This window comes from Coloeus monedula, assembly GCF_965178545.1.
Source record: "Coloeus monedula genome assembly, chromosome: 9".
NCBI lineage: Eukaryota > Metazoa > Chordata > Aves > Passeriformes > Corvidae > Coloeus > Coloeus monedula.
Genome location: NC_138789.1, coordinates 8628562 through 8649683, shown reverse-complemented (window position 1 = coordinate 8649683; position 21122 = coordinate 8628562).

The window sequence follows — 21122 nt, the reverse complement described above, 5'->3', positions numbered from 1 at the left end:
AGTCTCTACGATATTCCCCTTCTTGAGCTGCTCCTCCACGAGCTTCTCGAGCACCTTTAATTTCTCATCATAGAGTGGCCACTGCTCTACCCACACTGGCCGATTGCCTTCCAATTCAGTTTCTGGGTAGGGCGCTCTTCAGTGGCTGCCATGCAAAAATTTTTTGGGGGGTCAGGTATGTCAATCGTGACTCCCCATTGTTGCATGAGGTCTCTTCCCAAGAGGGGTTCCTTGTAATCCAATACGAACGGACGTATATTAGCCAATGGTCCACTCGGTCCCTTAATTTGCACGACGCTTTTTGATTGCTTTGCCAATTGGATGCCCCCAACACCTTGCACGTGTCCTGCCACGTTTTGCAATTCCCAATGTGCCGGCCATTCCCGTGTGGGAATGATTGTCACATCTGTCCCTGTGTCCAGAAGTCCCTTGAGGTATAGGACTTCTTTCCCTCTGTTGATCTTACAGTCTACCCGCGGCTTCCCTGTCCCTATTACATGGGTGGCACACACCGTCGGGTGTGGCCCTTCTGCAGGGATAGCCTGGGCGACCATCTGCCCTCTAGGCAGAAACAGAGGTGGACGGACACAGCGCAGCCAGAGAACGGGTCCTTCAGGACTAGATGTCATTAGTCGCGGAGCGACTTCGATCTCAGGTGGTGTGCAGTTAACATCTCTGATGATGACATATCTGTCAGGGCTCCGATCTCCCGCCCCCAGCTCACCACCGGTGCTCACCGGTGCGGCGTGCCACTCGTTGGTCCTCAGGAAAAGCGGTGTCGACAGCTGCAACCTGAAAGATCTGTCGGAAGAAGAAGTCAAGTCCGGCTGTAATCTCAATCGGTAAATTAGTGAAGCCATTTTCTGCCCCCCCCCCCCCCCCCCCCATCCCTCCTCCCCCTCGCGTCCTGTCCCTTTTTTGTCGTTACGCGGGGTGGGCACGCGCTCCCCACTCAGTTTTTTTGTTCTCGGTCCTCAAGCCCCCCCGACCCTTGTTCTCTTTTAAATTGATGGAATTGTGTTTTTAGAGGACAGTCTTTGGTCCAGTGCCCGGGCAGATCACAAAGGAAGCAGGTGTTCCTGGTCTGCTGTTGGGGTCGCTTCCGGCCGTTCTTCTTTGGAGGTGGTCTGCTGCTTTGGCCCGTGGTCCTCTTCTGGTCCGCAGCAGGGTGATGTGATGCCGTTCCCACCGAAACTGCTCCTCAGGATCGCTGTTTGTCTGAGCCAGCAGGTTGCAGGTGTGGCGCCTTCGCAGCACAAACCTCTAACATCGATTGGATCATCGGCAGAGGGTCCAGGGGGAGGCTCAGGATGGCTGCCTTGCATTGGGGGTTGGCATTCGCCATTGCCATCTCTGCTATGACCTCCTCCCTGGCTGCCGGCTGCCTGACCTGCAACTCTACTGCTCAGGTTAGTCTCTCCACAAACCTGAAGAACGACTCCGTGGGCTGCTGTCGGACCCGCGAGTAACTTTCCACAGGTGTGTCCGGCCTCAAGCCAAAGAATGCCTTACCGGCCAGTTCCTTGACCTGCTGCAGTACCTCTAGGGGCAGACTTTGGGCCTGCTTCGGTGCCAAAGTCCATTCCCCCTCGCCGCTCAGATGGTCCATTGTTAATACTTCATTATCGGCATCAACGGCTGTATCCAAGCCCTGCAGGAGCACTGAAAGGAGTCGACGGAGCTCCCTTTCCCATGCCGATTTCCAGAGCAGAAACTCTGCCGAGGAAAGCAAGCACGAAAAAAGTTGACGCAAATCAAAGGGCGTCATTACTGCTTCGGAGAGGTTTGCCTTTAAAAGGCCGCGAAAATATTCGCTTTCCCTCCCGAACTCCTTCTGCGCCTTGCAGAGTTCCTTACTCATTTGATGGGAGAGGGGTTCCCAGTTGGTGTGGGTCATTCCCCCTCTCCGGGACCTTTGATAAATAACCGGAGTGACTGATGGAATGTGATCCAGTTCTGGGTTCCGGTCCTCAGGCCCTTCCCCTTCCAGCCATTCACCGTGGGAACCGGAAGGCCAAGCGTGGGAACCAGAAGCAGGAAGTAGGTGGCAATCGGACACGGACCTACAACAACCTCCAGGGACGGAGCACGGGGGCGTGAACTGGTGACAAGTGGGAGGGATAGTAGGGGTGGACCCAGCTTGAGAATGGGAGGAGTCAGGGTACAGGGAAGGGTTGGGAGGGAAGGGGTTAGAACTTGGGAGGAAAGGGTTTCGGGATGGAGAGGGGAGGAAGGGCAAGAGGGGGTCTTTGCCATGTGGCACCCACCATCTTGTCCCCCCTGGGCATGGAGACCATTTTCTAAACCCTCCGTATAGCTGAACCGAACTCGGGGTTTAACAACTGGGGAAGTTCGGGAACGGGGCGAGCCCCGGGCAGTCTGGCCAGGACTGTCCGGGCGGGGGTGCCGAGAATCCTGAGGAGAGCCAGGGAGTCGATGGCATCCCTGCGCAGCATCGCGGTTTGCTCTCTTCAGGATGCCCGGTTTAGGGGACACGGGTTTGGGAGACGGCTTAGGGGTAACTGGGGAAGCGGGGGTTGGCTGTCCTTCCCTCTCCCTTTTTCCATTTAACGCAGACCGAATCTGCAGGTATAGCAAAGAGAATTTTTCTAAATCTTTATCTTTCCTCGGTTCTGCCTGGGCCAGTTTTGCTCCCACGGCGTTCCAAAAGGGAATGCTCAAAACCAGATTCTGGGAGCATTGAGGGAAATGTAAAAACCGCCACTGAACAAACCTTTTCAACAACCCCTTAGAAAAACTTCTCTCCCCACCCTCCAGGAGTCCCACAACTTGGAGAAATACCCCCTTCTGTGCTGTGGACAACTTTGTGCCCATACTACGCCCACAGCACAACGTCTGGAGCTAGAAAGTAAACCCTTGGACACCAACTTTCCCGAAAAACCAACCGGAGGCAAGTGAGCCACACTCGCCCCGGGGCTGCGCAGCCTACCCTTGGCTACTCGAGAGCCAGGGATGATGCAGGTCCCAAAAAGCCTTTACCGGCTTTAAAGTAAATTCCCTCTGGGGAAAATACTTACCCAGTGGTGTCCAGGCAAGCTCCAGGCGGCCGATCTTCCACCAAGGATGACTCTGCCGGCGCAGGCGGAGCTACCGTCCTCACTCCCAGGAGCGCAGCTCACTAAAACGGTGCGTGCTACAACTGGGGTAGCTTGACGTTCCAAGGACGCGCTCGGAAGCCCCATCAGTCCCTTCCGTGGGGTCCGGTGGAAGAGGGGGGCCCCACATTGGGCGCCAAGCTGCCTCTGTGTCCTTTCGGAGCGGTTCCCACTCAGCCCGGTCAGCTCTGGACGCAGCAGGCTGAGGGGGCCAGCCTCCGGAATCCGGGACACCAGAGGTCTGGCTCGTGGGTCCTTCCACAGGACCGCAGCAATAGAGGCAGGTGGTAGAAGAAGGAGGCAGACTCCAATCTGGGTGAAAGCCGGGAAGTTTATTATGCCCTCGAGCACAAGATCCCACCCCCCAGGCAAACCCAGAGCTGAGTGAGTCTGGAAGGCTCATGCAGCAGGTTTTATGGGGGGGTGGCAACAAGGGAGGGGTCACGAGGATAACCAACCAGGAAAGGGAAGGGTGCGGTCTATGGGATGAGGGACGCACAAGGGAACCAATCAGGGGCAAGGGAGGGAGGAACCCTTTCCCCAAGGCCAATCGCTCGACGCTTCAGCCAGAGCTTTCTAGAAGCCTGGGAGGGGTGCCAGTGCGATTGGCAGGGGCTTGGGAGGAGACAGAGAAGGAAAGTAAAGCAATTGACATAGAACTGGGAGGGTACAAACTGGGTTAATACAAAGGGTACAAAATCTAAGGGGACACCCGGACCAAACCAAACAGAAACACACTCCCACAACTTCTGATGGAACTCCAGAAAAATTTAGGCACTACAGAGTTTAATACTTCATTAGACTTCATCAGAGAAGGGCAGAAATCAGACCATTATCCTAATGGCCATTCACACAGGGCTGAACTAACTCTCACATTAATTTATACGTGTGTATTCACTTAGTCCTTGGACAAAACCACTTCCTTATGCGAGGTTTGGCTTCAGACAATGCTAAAGACCTATGGGCAAGCTTGTAAAAGGCCTAAACTAGAACTGCATAAAAATAAACTATCAGTATTTTTTTAATTTTCAAGGTGCCTAACTGCACAACATTATCAGTTTTCTTGCAGAGACAGTATGTTAAGCAGAACAGTTGTCCCACTGTGGCCCAGCTTGGGTTGTGTTCCAGTTTTCCTGGCTGGTCCATCAGAACACTGAGGTCTATTCTCACTTCCAGCAAGGAAGAATGAGTTATTTATGAATATTCTCACATGGTCAGGCTCTTCAAGAAGAAACCTCATCTGCTCGGAGGATCTTTTTATAGAAGAGGGAAGAGCCACAGAAGTACAATCGAGGAATGGTAATGACAAACACGGCTGTTTGTTTTCCCCGTTGAGTTTCCTTGTATGCTTTACCCACAAGCAAATGGGTAGAGGACAACAGAGTCATATCTTACCTCTTGAGTAGTACAAAGAGGCAGGAAGAACAACCATTGGGATACTCACTAGTGGTTGGATGGAATAAAAAAATCACTTAGAAAATGCAACTCGTGCCTCAAGAAATGGGGTAGGACTCTGTTCATATTAAAAAAAAAATAGGATACAGCCCTCTGTTCAGTAAATCAACAGGAGATTCCAGATTGGTTTTTTTAAATTTCATTTATAATTGCAAAATTAATTTTACATTCCAATACTTCATTTTTTTAAAGACACTTCACATTATGACTTTGTTAAAATTTTAACATTCTTGTGGCAGAAATTCTACTTACCCAGAAGCTTACTCAAGACAACTTCCCCTTTTATTCCTTTTTCCTATCCCAAAAAATTTTTTCATACCATTACTTGGTAAATTTGTATCTAAGCTATATTTTAAGATGCTGGGCTTCCACAATAATCATAGCACCATTGCAGCATCTTTACTAGTTTATTACTGTGACAGAATATATATTGGCTGGTGGCACAAGAGTATGTTAGGAGTGATATGTGACTCATATGGCTATGAGCACAGGCAAATGTAACAATGATCTAGCAAGAAAACTAAAAATATTGCTGATTTGCTTACAGCAGGAGACTTAATTGTAGGAGCCAGAGTATGAAAGGAAAGCTGAGGGGGTAACTGCAAATAATGATCTGTTCAGGTTTACAGGTGTCAGCACAGTTTTCAAATAGTTCCGTAATGGGACTTTCCAGTTTGAAAAGTATAATCTGTCTGACTTGAAAGTGTGGCACCAAATGAAAATTTGTTAGTGCCAGGAGGGAAAGTGTGGGAATTGAAAGTCATTCATCATTGTAACATTTCAGCACAAACTAAACAGAGATAAAAAGTTCTGTATAGGCCACAGTTTGCAGTACACCAGCCTTTTTGTTAACTTGTCATACTGGAACATACAAGGTGCTTACACAGAAATGATGACTTCCAGGGAATGACCTACAACTTTCCTCAAGTTTTTTTTACTATTAAGATATTCTCTAGTTATGCCTTCAAGAATATCAGTACCTAAAATCCTTTACTGGGCATAAAATGTTTTTAATACATAACTTGGTGCTTTTTGTAAAAAGCATAACACACTCACTGAAAAAACCTTATTGAATTAGTTTGCATAGAGAAAAAACTTCTTAACCAAAAGAATGTGTCAAAAGGCCTGAATTTCCTGACCATTTTTAACAAAATGCCCATCTTTCCATCATTTTTACACTCTAAATGACTTGTGCTGAAAAGAGATAGAATTTGAAGGGAAACAAGTTGAGAAAGAGCTAATTCTGTGTTAAGCATCACTTCAGACAGTCATGGTACCTTTTTACTGCTAAATGTGGAAACATTTGTCACTGCTGGATAACCATCAGGAATGGAGAATGGAACAGTATCAATCATGTGTCTTTCTCAGAACTGCTATGAATATGTTATATGCCATGCAGAGAAATCTCCTGGGAAGTCCAGTGTTATATGACATGAATTAACATCCACTTACTGATTAGGCTTTATATCAGCTAATAACGGAGATGAATTTAAGGCATAAAAATCATTTAATGAGCTTCATCAAAATACACTGAACAAAAAAAAATTCAACAGATATTACTCCTGACATTAGGATTTCTTAAAAAAAGTTCTTATTAAAATTTTTGGGCTAAGAAGAAGTTTACAGGTAATATGGCTGTGGGGTTTTTTACATTATAATAACTTGATTGTCATTTAATCTTCTGGGTTCTCATCCTTTGCTGTTTGATAAATACAGAATAAAAATACTATGAATTTAATACAAAAGCTTCTGAATTTCATCACACTGAAGATACAGCATTTAAGAAGCAACTTTTCTGGACAAAGTCAGAAAATAGGACTAAATTATAGAGAAATATAATTATTTAGAATGAGTATCACACGTAACCTGTTATGTTCTTGGCAAATTAATATAGTACAGCTCTTTCATACAACTCATATAGATGGGACAACTTGATGACATTCAGAAACAGTCTTCCTTTTAGAAATTAATCATACAATGATTTTCTGTAATATTAATGGCCTCCTTATTATCCAGATTTGACCCTGTGTCAGGCTAGGAGTAAAGATCAATGATAATCTTAATAGTTTAAAAACAGACACTCCATACCCTAAATGTCTTTTACACACTGGCACGTTAGGAGCTTTAAGCACCTTGTTTCACCATGTACATGAGAAATGCTGAGTTTTAAACCTGTATTTGTCTGTTCATGTTTAACTCTGTGCATAACCATCTACAGCAAAACAGTTTTGCAATGAAGACTCAGGTGCCTCAATTCTTTCCACAGAATGAGGCATTTTTTGAACCAAAAAAGGCGTAAGTTCATCTTTTCACTTCACTGAAGTATTTCAGAATATAATTCAGCCTCCTTTTTGTGCTGCCATTTTGTGCTTGTGTAGATTATAATGTCAGCAGGAGCAAATTCAGTGTTTAAATCCATCGAAGACTTTTTTGACATTTCGTATCAACAATTCAAATATTCCTATCACACATGTAGCATTACAATTATAGCCCTTTAGGGAAATTTAGGAATCTACAACTTGCTCTACTTGAAGTAAAGGTCATCATGTGGAGGACAACAGGTAATTAAAAGTTGCAGTTATAAAAAAAAAGAAAGGGAGTTTCCTGTATTGATCCAAGTTTTAGGTGGGAAAAAGTCAATGTTTTCAAAGATCAAAGTCTGATATATTTGATTTTCTTCTTATTATAAAAATTATAGATGCTTTAAGAGCACTAACTTCTGTCAGAGCTGCTTACATTTCATTCGAAAACAGGATTTAAGGTCCTAATTCACCTAAAAAATTAATCTGTTAACTGCCATGACTCAAGTTGGCTGCCATCAAATAACAGAAGCTGCACACTCTCAATTGTATTGATTTCCCCCAAAACAAATGGCCATAACCTTTAGGCTCTGGTTCACCAACATCTGCATTTAGCACACACTTAAAACCTGCAACTCAATGGAAATTCAGCAAGAATTCTGCCACAGCTCCCCTCTTTTTCTGTAACTTCTTACCACATTCCTTACCCACATTTTGACCCAAAAAAAAGGTGCCACCCACAGGTTGTACCACTGATGGATCACACCTGACATAACTAACAACTATCTTAGGGCCTTGGCCTTTCTTTGCCTGTTTCCAGTGGTTGTAAATCATCATGTAGCAAGATCTAATTAAAAAATTACTTTTCTATTTGGCAAATATTTAGAGAGAACTGTGCACTACATATGATTATTTATATAAAATAAAAATGCTCATATATCACACAATTAGAAATGTGTTTCCTGCCAAATAGATTTCAACTACTTGATTTAGAATAATGTTGACTATATAAAGATTATTTTTAGCCCTCCTATTAAAAATATTAAGTTCAATTCCTTTACAACTACCAGCTGTACTATACTTTTGGCTGCATATGAAATCATACAGCTCTAAAACCTGAGGATCTTGCTTTTGCCCCAGTCAACAGCTAACACAGAAATGGATAATTCATCGGTGAATTTCTCACCTTGTACTGATGGATAAAGAATGACTGAAATTAAAAACAGCCTCTTGTCCCCTCCCAAGTTCTCAGTGTGTCAGTGGATTTGCTGGTGCATGGATAACTTGAGTTTTGGATGTATTCTGTACTACAGAGTATTCAGATTTTGTTTTACACTCTACCAACTTAGGAGACTTCCTGTTACAGAGAGAAAACAGCCAATATTTTGATTGAGAAATAAAATAAAACAAACACCTGCTACATCTAGAAATATAGTAATAAACATATATATTAGAAAATAACAGTTAAACATAAGAGCTACAAAAATGGCATCAGTTGTATGTCTGATATTTACCTAGTGCCTTTCATTCCAGAGAATCCTTGTGGCTTTATGAGCTGAACACAGGGATCAATTTATCCTGCAACGAATGAAAACACTCCTGCTAACAACGCATTGTATAACGCTTGGATAGCGTCAGGAAAAGGGCAACACAGTCTTACCCAGACTGACATGAGGCAAACACGGATAGCATAAACCAAACAACTGTACCATGGAGTAGAATTTCTCTCTTTCAAGGACAAATGACAGTAATTATGTTCTGATGCATTCTACAGAGTTCTGAAAGAAAGCCTGAATTCCCAAAGCTACTCAAAACCAATCATTGCAGAGCACTGTTCACATCACTTCTGCGATATAAGCAACTGAATCACCCTCATCAGGTTCCCTTTGTACCTGGTCATTTCTTGGAGATGCTTCACCAGTCAATAAGAAATCCCAACCTTGTTCAGCAGACAATAATTCTGCTGCTTCTCAGTCTCTTTCCTTCTCTCCCCCATAACAACCTAAAACTTCTCACAAATATGGAATTTCTATCCCAGAATTAGAGGTATTTTAAAACCTCACAGAGAAGTAGATCAAAGAGAGAGACAATATGAGCGGATAGGTACAAAAGTGAAAGCAACTGCATCTTTCATGGCTTTTCTTGACAGCCAGGACAAAATTCTCTCCCAAGAATGCTGTTTCCAGTAAGCAGGCACAACTTTTGCTCTAATCAAAGTGGAAATGTTTTATCTAGGGGTGGATACTAAACTGAATAGCTGGTTTCTAAGTTAAAAAACTTTATCCATATCCAAAAGCGAACTGCAGTATTTGGGTTCATTTCAAATGCCAGCATGCTGTGATGACAAGGCTCCTGTTCCATGTTTCTACTTGCTAGCTGTTCTCCAGTTTTATATTCCCCTTCAGTTCTCCCAACATCTACATCACAGTTTGAATTATGCAAGCAGCAAGGTTCAGCCTGGAGCAATTAAACCCTACTACCTTTAAGAAGGCAAAGTGCACACAGTGGCTTACAAATGCAAAGGAAATTATTTCACAGCCCCTTGCAGCAAAAACACAGCAAATTGTGCACTAGGATGCATCATGAGAATGTTTTTCTTGGTGGCAGTCTACACATGCAGCTTTGGAATTAGTCTGACACCAACAGCTCTCATCTTAATACACTGGGTAAGAGAGGTATGTCCCGTAGCCCAACAAGCAAGTCAAATAGATATTGCTGCTTAAAAATCATTCAACATTTATGGTCAGTGGTATTGTGCACACTAAGTACAGATAGACTACTCAATAGCTTCAAAGATGTTTTTGTCATAGAACCATGACATTGTTTTCAAACAAGCAAAACCCCAAATTTTGTTATCCATGACTACACATTCTTTTAATCAGAGGAACTCCCTTCCCTTTCTGCAGAGGTACATCAAACATTAGAAAAAAGGAAACTAAGAATCATCTGCATCACCTACTCATATTTGTACTTAGTTCTAATTAACTACTCTTTATTGTTTTGAAATAAGGACCTCAGTGAGTAAAATAAACTGGTACAATGAGCTGGTTGGTTTTGCAGCAAAAGAGCAGCCTGAGAGCTGCAGGCAATAGAATGTGTAAGCTACAAACACAGAAGATGAGCAGTGCTTGCAGAGCTAGAAACAGAGCAGACCACAGATATCAGCTGCTCAGAGCTTTCCCCTGCTGTAAGAACAAATGGGTTCAACATCTCATTTACCAGGAGGAGTCATAAGGAATGCTGAGGTCTGAAAGTGTCCAGTGGGACAGCCAAGATCTAAGGCACACCATGCATCACTGCACCTTCAAGTTCAGGTCACTCCGCTGCTGTACCTTGAACACTTTTCAGAAGAGATTAAAACACCCACTTCTATTCCCCAATAGTTTTGGAATGCAGAATTCTGCTCCAAGACTGGAGAGCAAATTTCACTTAGCAATGTTCACACAGCACAGGAATTGAAGCAGCAGGGGAAAACTATGACCACCTTTAGCCCCTCTCAGCACTATTTAACTCTCTTTACCAGAAACTGGGTGGAGCTCCCAGGCAGAATTTCACAACAAACCAAAAAGTTCAATTGAAGATAACACAGCTGTTCCAGGGAAATCTAAGCATCATCCAGCTTTGCCAGGGAGATAGACATTGAATCATCAGACACTGCTAATAATTGTAATGATAGCCCCAGTTTTGAACAATTCATTATCTTTTCCTCTGACATTCCAATTTTGTTGATTTCTTGGCTATCTACCTGGACCTACTTACTGAAGTAGCAGCAATCTGTACCATTTATAAATACAAACACATAAATATATGTCTATTTTAACTTCCTCTGAAGTAATTTTTCATTGTAACTAGCTTTACAACAGCAATTCAATTTATTTAATAGTGCCCGTGAGTTAATCAAAAGCTTTTAAAAGTTCAGTGATTACATAATTAGTAATTAAAGCCACCTTGGAACAATCACATTTAAAATACATCTATGACAATAAGAAGTTAGAACAGGTCTGTGAATTTACAGTTTGGCTGTCAAATAGAAAAATTCACACTTTTTTTTTTTTTTTTTTTGCTATGGAAGGTTGCATCCATGCTGCAAAAATACTGAGAAGTTGATCAGTTTTGGTACATGGTAATACCACATATTTTATGCCATGGCTCATATTAGCTGTTCTTGCTTCATCTGCCCACCACTGTCCCAGCAGTTAAGCCAGCAAATTTTAGGAGATTGTTTGAAATATCTTTTTAAAGGTAGCACAGCATGACTAAGACAATTTGAGACATTGACAACTATATGCAAGGAAAGTGTCTCTACTGACTGGGGAGCTGTGTCTAGAACCTCACCTTTATGCTTCTTTTCTCAGCACTTGGGCTGAGAAATGGGCCACAGAAATAAGCAAAGCTGCTTCTTTCATGCATTAAAAAAAAATTATTGGTTGGAGATTTCCTGCATGCATTAAGGAATTGAATACATTCCATCTCAGCAAGTGTAACATTACTGGAATGCCTTCAAAGTAGTTGTTGGGTATCTTGCTCACAATTTAAAATTCTGCATATAACTAAAGAAATGACACAGAGATTTTTCAGTGATCTTTCATTTCTTCAATATGAAAAAGGTATCAATACCATTTAGTAATTCTTAAACCAAGAAGAGGTCCTCACTAACAACACTGCATTTTTTCTCAACTACCACCAAGAATTGCATTAAAAGGAAAAATAATCTCAAAAAAATAAACCCCCATAACAGCAAACAAAGTGTTTCCTTAGTATTTCCTTTTATTCAAACTAGTAAAACTCCAGAATGAGGGTGTCTCGATTAAAAGTTTCAGCTGGACAGTACATTTTTTTCAAGAGCAATGAATTCAATATCCAGGTAATGTGATTAATATTTAAACCTATGTTAGGCCTTTTTTCAGGAGTCCTCACCACTGTTCTAGTCTGTTATACTCTAGATGGTTGTGCTAGAACTAATAAATACCAACAGCTGGCAACAGTACCAATGGCAGTGATTAACTCCTGTCAGAAGGGGTAGGTATTTAGTTTCTATAATCCAGGCATTAGCAAAGCTGAATAAAGGTTGGAAATTGCTCAGGTTTTCTAACCCTAGACTTCAGTTTTTAGCTACACCACTTTCCAGATCTATCAAAAAACAAACACACACATACTTTTAAAATCCATCCAAGGCAAGAATAACTTAGCAGCAATCTAAACTTGAGCCCTGAAGTTCATAGTTTTTATTCTCCTTTGTGAAGGGATGAAAATTCTGACAGACTCACTTCTTTATCACTAGAGATTATGAACTTCCAAAAATTAGCAGCCTATCAGCCAAATAAAGCTGGCTCTGAAAGTGTTTTGAGTGATTCCAGTGGGATGCTCTGGACTTTATCAGACTACACATGAAACCTACAAAATTGTGGAGTTTGATGGGGGTTTTTTGTCTTTAAGGCCTACAATTCAATTTCCGCAGTTGCCTGATGAAAAGATAACTAGAGGGAGAAGTTTCACAAGACAAGGGTTTTGGCAGCTTTGCCAATGTAAGAAATTGTCTTTTCTTATCTGCAGTTACAGATTCTGCAGCACTCTGCCACCTCAACTTGTGCCAATAAAACTGTTTGTAAGGCTGAATTGAGAAACACACCAGGGTCTGGGCAAAATAAAAAGGAAAGGGGCTATTCTTTATCCACATAGGTACTCTGATTCAGTCCCTGCCAGATCTGCACAAAACATGTGTTTCAGTACACCTGTAAAACATTCTGGAGCAGAGGCAGCAACAAGCAAGGCAAGAACAGGAACTCTGTAAGCCAGAACTGCTTGGTGACAAAACAGCTTCCCCTGCTAGGGCCAGCCACTGAGGAGCTGTTCAAGAAGCAATGAAAAGGGGTTTTGCTAAATTCTTCTTCTTTAATTAGAATAGAATGAAGGGAAACAAATGATCAGTGTTTGGAGGCTTCACAAGTCTGCAAAGAATTCCTGTCAATGGGTGCTCCCTACCAGGATTAAAATTCATCTTTAAAATTTAATACTTTCATGATCAGTTTTCACAGTAAGAACTGTTTCCTTACCCAACAGAAAGCCATAAACTTTACTTCCTAAACAGATACTAAGAACAGCCAGACAGCAATTACTGTACCACAGCAAAGGGTTTGGGTTGACCCAGGACTGGAAATGGCAAGCGCAGTACCAGGTGTTATCAATGAAAGGATGATCAAAGGACATCCAGCTGCTAATTTCAAGCTGCTGGGCAACCAGAGACAGAATGACACATTTTATGTCACCTGTGGAAAAGAAAAAATAATTTGTTATAGCCAAATATTGTGTCCAGATTTTTCCCTTTTCACTATTCCCTACCATGAGTGATCAGAATTTTTTTAAAAATTAAAAATGTTAAAAAAAGCCTGATCCAGTCAAGAAAGCAAGCTGCATTTTTAAACAGAACTTTCTGCTGTTGATTTCTTTTCCTCTGCATCAAAACATATTTCTGAGAGAGCTTAAAAGCTTTGTCAGCTAGAGCATGTTGTTATTCAAAAGCAGAATTTTTCATTTTTACAAGTGGAGGGAGTTGAGCACGTATAATGAATCCACTGCATTGAACCACTCTGAGGAAGTCTAGTGCCTCTTAACGGGTCCCTGCCTCTGACTTAATACAAGCAATGCTGAGGGCAACTGAGCTGCATTAACTGTGGTATGTGAAGGGATATTTCAGTCCAGAGCAAATCACTGCTATGCTGGGCTGGATTTCGGTTGTGCACAACAAGAAAAGTGGCAATAGCCACCATCTGTTCATGCAAAGCATGAAGGCAGATAAACCAAGTGAGCAGCACTGGGGACTTGCTGAGCAGCCTGAGGAGGAAAGTCAGAGAAGGTTAACTGGGCTTAGGGAGGAGCAGGAGTGTTCAACCACAGTGGAGGAAAAGCAGCACATCAAATCACAGGACATGGCAAAACCAGGGAGAATACAAGATCATTCAGCTGGTTTTCTCACTTGGTCACATCAGTAGGGGGGAATGGAGGAGGGCATGCTCATCTCCTCAGAAGCATCTCAGACAGAGACACATCCAAAACCAGACAGGCAGATTAAGGGCAGAATGGGAAAGACCAAAGAATTAGCAAAGAACTGTCCCAAGACATATTACATGGAAAGGGGTCCAACTTCCCATGTCTCACTTTGGCTCCCAGACTTGCAGAATTCAGTGACTTTTATCTCTTTTTCTGAGGGATAAAAAGCTGCAGACCAAGTTAAATATGAATTAATGTTTTCTCGCTCCCTTTTTTTCATAGGTCTACACATATCCCCTTGATAGCAGTCCACAGCAGCTATTCCATGACACTAAAATTATGTCAGTATTGGCAGAATGAATAAAGGCTGAGGGAAATTCACAGAGGTAGATTGAAGATAGAGCCTTCAAGCACAAGATGCTACTAAAAAAGAATTAAAAAGTCATACTAATGGCTGCATAGAGCAATGGAACTGCACACATCTGTCTGGAAGCAATCATACAGAGCTCAGCTAGTAGGAGAAAATGAAATGCTGCTCCCTCATGCATTGATTATAGCATTCATATCTGCAGAGACAAAAATCTGACATGAAAGAGAATCCCCAGCCCTATCGTGGCTTTACAGTTAGAATAACAACAACCTTTCAGAAAGCTCAGTTTTCTTTGCAGATTTTGAAATAAACTCCCTCTGCCTTGGAACAAGCCTCTGCTGGAAACATGTTCTGATTCTGTAGTTTACTGTCAGAGTTTTTAGGCCTCCTGTAAGACAAGGCTGAATTTCACAGCTGTAGGACCACTCCTGGCATTAACAAAACACTCAATAAAAAACCCAAAAAAACCCAAACAAAACCACAAACAAACAATAAAAACCACAAACAAAACCCCCCAACTTTCTCTGGAATGTAAAAAGATTTAGCAGGGCAAAGAAAACTAAGGTTGGCATAAATACATTACTTGCACTAAAAAACAAACTCTTATAATGCTCTTTATGTGCCATCAGTTATTCCTAATGTATACCTCTATTTTTCTACACTTGTTGCTGGATAACATTGCTACACATACTACACATCATAAAATTAGGATAGAGCACCACAAACACAGCTAGAGCAGCTTATAAATCAACCAGGAAACAAGATGTGAAACCTCCTAAAATCTTGGAAGTCAAACTGTCAATATTTTCCCTGTAAATAAGAAGACTACATTCAACCCAAAACTAGGAAGTGAAACATTAGAACCCCCATAACTGTTCTGCAATTTACTTCAGTATTTTTCTTCCTCTCTTTGTTAAAACCAAAAATAGGTCTCAGTGTGCCTCGGTCACCAGACATGGGCAGTGCCCTCTTACAGGAATAGCTTTTTGTACTACATAAGCTGGAAGACTGCTGGGAAGGAAAGGAGATGCCAGAATCTGGAGAATCAGCCTGGAATCTCAAAATTTTTTTCAAATAATCTCAAATTATGTTTGCCTGACTCCTAACAATTTTTGTCTTTGGCCACAGCCCAGAGCCAATTTTTCTGACAGGAAATAATTTAGTTGCTATATATTACTCAAACTAGATGATCTAATGATAACATCTGGCCTTAAACATAAAAAGCAAGTCTTTGAAAGAGGTCTGACTTTTTTTTATTAATATTTTGGTAGAATGTTGAAACAGGAAGCTTTAACTTAAAAATTAATTTTCCAGTTGTAAGATGGGTAAAGAAAGGATTATCTTCCTTTTTACAGAGTCCCTGAATTTATGTACAGGCAGAATATTAAAAGGGAAGCTTTTAATAAGAAAAGAAAAAAGCAGCTGAAGATTTTATGGAAAAGCAGTTTTTTCAACTAATATCTTGGACAAATGAAAATATTTTTCTTTAATTATGAAAGACACACAAAAGTACAAATGCAGTAGTGTAGAGGACAGACAAACTACCAGCAGTCAAACACCTACTTACAATTGCCCAAGTAATCCCTCAAGGAGGTGATAAAAGAACCTTTTTAATTAAAATTAAACAGAGAGAATATATCTGCAAATATTCACAAAGTTTATTTTATTACTTAGGTTAAGGCCTATTAACTGTTGAGAAAACGTATTTTGGTTTTAATTGCCAGAAGAGGAGGTGTGCTGTTATTACATAATGCAAAGAGGGCTAAACTCAAGATGCGTCACCTTTTGCTGAATTTTTGTACTGTTCCCCTCCTCCAAAATTCAATTTATCAAGCATTTAGCAATTAAAGGTCAATACTTTGTAGATTTTATCTAAAGGTCATAAAAGTGGGCTTTTTCCTCTGGACACTAGGTAGAAATTGATTCCTCAAAATGGCTTTTCATTTTTTCCTTCAAAATTTACAAACATTAGCATTTTTGTGAATGCATTCTGTTAGAGCAGCATAAATTTACACAGTTCTACTCACATGCTGGGCTATTTACTAAAATTTATATTAGATCTAAAAATTAAATTCTCTGTGCATCCGTTCCCATGCATTCACAAGAAGCCCAAGCAGCACTTAGCAGCCTGGCCATGGCAGTGATTAAACACCAGCGATGGCACTGGATCTATAAATAGCCAACTGTGCTTGTCATGGAATTGGCCTCCTCCATCACCTTGGATTAATTACAGTTGGGGGGGCAGTCCTGGGTACCTTGGCAGCACTGATCTCGTACCTGAGCGTGGACATCAGGAATAGTTATAAACTACAGCACTACATGAATTCTTTCTTGAGGCATAAGCACTGCGCATTCCCTCAGAGATTCACATTAAAAAGAATAAACAACTAAAAAACTATGTAGTCAGGTAATGAATCCAACAAATGCTCTCATCACTGATGCTGTAAATTGGGTGATCATGGATGAAAGAATATTTGTTTCAGCATATTATTAAAAATCAGATCAAATTCAGTTTGGTTAAAGGGAGCTTTTACAGGATTTGGTGCTAAATTAAACTTTGTGTGCAGGTGTATTTGCACAGCCAAGGCTCCCCATGTGAGACAGCAGGCAGACACTGGCAGGAAGCAGTGCAGTAACACCAGTGGGCCTGGCAGCAGAGGTATCCACATTCCCCTGATGAAAACATAGGAATGAGTGTGCTGAAGGGAAAGGGCAACTCATCAACAGAGTTAGAGGAGCTCTGTAACCTTGGGGGGTGTGGGCAGGGAACCAACGAGAGCAAAACACGCTCTCAAGAACCCACATTTGAATAATTCTTGGTTTGGCACAGCATAAGGCACAGCTCCAAACATACAGAGATGAGTATTTGGACAAACCTAAGTTCCCGTAGAATTTGGCTGACAGAAGCCCACATCACAGAAAAATTCAGATAAATGTCTTTGTGCATTTCCTTATAAAATTTCTTATATGTCAGTTTTGCAAGAGGGCTGTTTAGTTTGTTGAATACAGATGGGCAGCCAAGTGATTTACACCAATATCTATTTTGACCAGATTCCATGTTTTTATTTTGGGTTATGAGTGCTTTGCCAAATTATTTCAACAATAGCTATTAACCCTGAGAGAGAAGTTAAGTCTTTACTGAGGATGCAGAAAGAGAATCAAGGATATAAACAGGCTAATCATTTTTGTCCATGTATTTTGAAAATTTATCAGAGATCTGTCAGAGGACCAAGAAACTTAAAATTTTCTAGCCCCCTTGGAGGGCTCTGATGAAGACCAAAGCCACCTAAAAATTGTCAGAAGCACATCACTGCTTTTCATCTTTGTTGTAAAAGCATTTTCCTTGAAAATGAAGTGAAAAGATATCACTTCATCTTTCATGTGAAGTCCATTTTTGGTTTTGCTTGTTTGTTTTGTATGTGTTTGTTCATTGTGTTTTGGTTTGATTTTTGAGTTTGGTGTCTGTTTTGGTTTGGTTATTTGTTTGTTTTAACTACACACTACAGGCTTTGATTGCTCTCTAAATATTATTAAGCCAAGCTTGTTTTCTGTCACAGTTGTTGTTCCTCAGTCTCCATAGTAAACACAGTCGGGTACTTCAAAAATGTAACCAGAAAAACAAGAAAGAAATCTAATTAAAATCTTTCATCAAGCATTGATATGTGAGATGGTGTTTGCCAGATACTGTCAGTTGTTCATTTCATTTTAACCAAATAAATCAAGGATTTATGGTGAAATCCCTCATTCAGGAAGACATACTCTCTACGTTTTAGATCAACATATTTATCCTAAATACCCAGCAGTTTTGTATGTAGGAATCTATTTTTTTTTTTTTGCTCAAGTTTGAACAAACATCTTTTACTTATAGGAAGACTCTAGTCAAATTTTACAATGAATATTACACAACATTCACAAAGTTACAGGCAACACAGCATCCAATATTAAGGACAAGAAGCCCTATTTTCTACCAGAATTTTTTTCCAATGATGTGGGTATTGGTTTTTTTTGGACAATAATCTTTAGTCCTCTCCCTTTAAAGTAAGGTTTTACAAAATTAAGCAGAGCAAAACCTGAAATATAAATAACACACCCTAAATCTATAGCCCTTTTTCCCCGAGAGAAGATAACTAAATAACATTCAGTGCAACTTACTCTAAAGTTGTAGAGACTGCCTTTTTTTTCTTAAAATAGAAAATGGACATGTGCTACATTTTATTCCATAAGATAAATAAACACAGTCTCCTTTGGGTAAGAATGCCTATTTTGAATGGTAACGCAATAGAGATGATGTGATTAGGAAATGGATTAGGAAATGGAAAGTGAAGAGTAATTTATAGCATAGTTAATTAGCTCAAAGAAAACAAACAATACATAGGCAAGAAGCAGAACTCTTTTTTAGGAACAAGTAATATTTATAGTATTTATCTGCTTAGCTGAAAATTTACTCAAGCTGCCCGGCCTCATGAAATCTTCTGTTCTGGCTGTGTCAAAGGCTTAGAGCAGCCACTTGCTTTGCTCTCTCTGCTTTTTGCCCATGTTCACACTAAATGAACACAAACCCCCATTATGATCAGGCTGGACTTGTCCTTCACAGCTGTGGGTGAAGGTCAATAGAAAATTTCATGGACTATTGTGGAGAAATCCAACGAGTTCTGGACACGCTTCCAAAATTGCTGGAGATTTTCCTCTGCGCTACTTTGCATCAGCTGGTTTAAGTCTTTGGTTTTATTTGGTATTTTTTCTGATAAATCCTTTTGAAGTAAAACTTTATGAGATAGATTTATTCTTCAATGTTTCCACCTTATTTGTCTTTAGCCATTCTATATAGACTATAACAAAGTAAGTCCTACTTGCTCTGGATTGAAAAGAAGTCACTTCTTTAGTTACAGAAAGAGAAAGCAATAGAGAAGCTCAGTGAGAAGCAGAATGTCTAACAGTTTTGGCAAGAGATTCTCTACTTGCCTTTGTTTTGTCTCAGTTCTTGGACATTGGGATCTCAACCTTGCAATGGAAATCTACCCACGCAGCAACTTCACATCTGCTCACAGAGCCCTGAAAGCACTCAACACCATGAATTACTCCATTAAATTAATTAAATCATCAATATGGTTAAAATTAAGTTCATGCTTCAAGGGTACTGATGAACTAGATCTTAATCCAAAGCCCAGGAAATGCAACAAGAGTTTTCAATTTCACTTCAGAGTGCTTGGGCTTCAAAGTGCTTTGGATTTTAAGTGCTCTCATCAACGATTTTTGAATGTTTCCTGACAAAACAGATGGACATTGTACCTTTTTAATGCTTAGCAATTTAGCTTCTGTTTACCAAAAATTTCAGGGTGGATAATCACAATCAACATTTACAGCAGGAATTCCCCCTGGAAATGCAAACTAAAATCCCTGAGAGGTTTTGTTTTCTTTCTGTAAAGAAAATAAACAAAACCCTCACTCCCCCTCCATGAGATACACTATGCTTATTATCTGTCAACTGGCAAACTGTCAAGTGCACTGGTACCCAATCTAGTGTTGGGCCTCTTTGTTTATTATAAATCCAACCCTTTCTACCTCAAACCCATCTCTCATTAATGAAGCAAGTTGCCTGTTGACAGTTTAGGATTACAGTCTGCTGCATTACCTATTAATAGTAATATTAACCACTTTTTCACAGCTCCTCCAGAAGACTAATGATGCTTCCCTTAGAACAAAATTTGAGATTTCCTTAACATTTCTCTCCTTATGTTGTCCTTAAGGCTGTGAATTTTGTCCAATAAAGATGGAAAGGAACAGAAAACCTCCCTGTGTTCACAACTCTGCTGTGAATAAGGTACTGAAACCCCACTCTTGGACCAAGCCATTTTTGAGATTCATTTTCCTGCAATTAAACACCCTGAATCTGTGATACTGGCTTGTCTTGCAAATCAAATCTTACATAGGTGAAAGCTCTTCGCCAGTCCAGGAGTACCCTTTATAATCTGATTCTGTTACACTTGTTACTACAATAAATCTTTCTGATTATAATACCCTATGCTTTTCACTATACATACAGCCTTTTCTTCTGATTAGAGATCCACCACTACCCTACCCCATAACTAACATCAGAAGAACCCAGGCTTTATTTTTTGTTATTAATAAAAAACTCATGTGCCACTATACAAATCCATTTCCTAATCACATCATCTCTATTGCGTTACCATTCAGAATAGGCATTCTTACCCAAAGGAGACTGGCTTTTCAGAGAATGTAGGATTTAACATTATCCTACAGCAAGATCCCGATGGGGATGACCATACTTCCAGATATATTAATGTAAATTGTAGCAGCCACTATTCAAAAATTAAGACTATTTCCTGGCCATTTGTATTCTAATCTCATAGTACCTTTATGAGAAGTTTTGGTCTCAGTGCAGAAGGGCGTGTTCCTCTCCAAATCGTGGCTACTCTTATTTCTGCCAATGCCACGAAGCTTGATTAGGTTTTATTTCATTGTTTTTTCTTATTAAACCACAGCTTATGATGAAAACATTTCACAGTCACATCTTCTATGATATCCTGCAAATATTAAGCCACTGCATATATCCATTCAATAGTGTTACTAACAAATACATATTTTAAGAAGATTAAATAAAAAAGAGATCACAAGCTGGTTTTGAGGAGGTCTGGGACCACAGCTTTTAAACAGAAGAGTTCCCATTTTTTCTTACAAGTAAAATCCTACAATGACACACCACAGAGAAGCAAAAATGGGGCCATGTTGCTGTTGAAAGTCAACAAGTCTGGGAGACAAATCTCATTTTCAAAGTCTCATGTGAGCTCACATAATCCCAATCAAGTACTTTGTATCCATATTAGGTCACATTTTGTCAAACAACAGTGCAGCTCTCATATGCTACGCAAGACA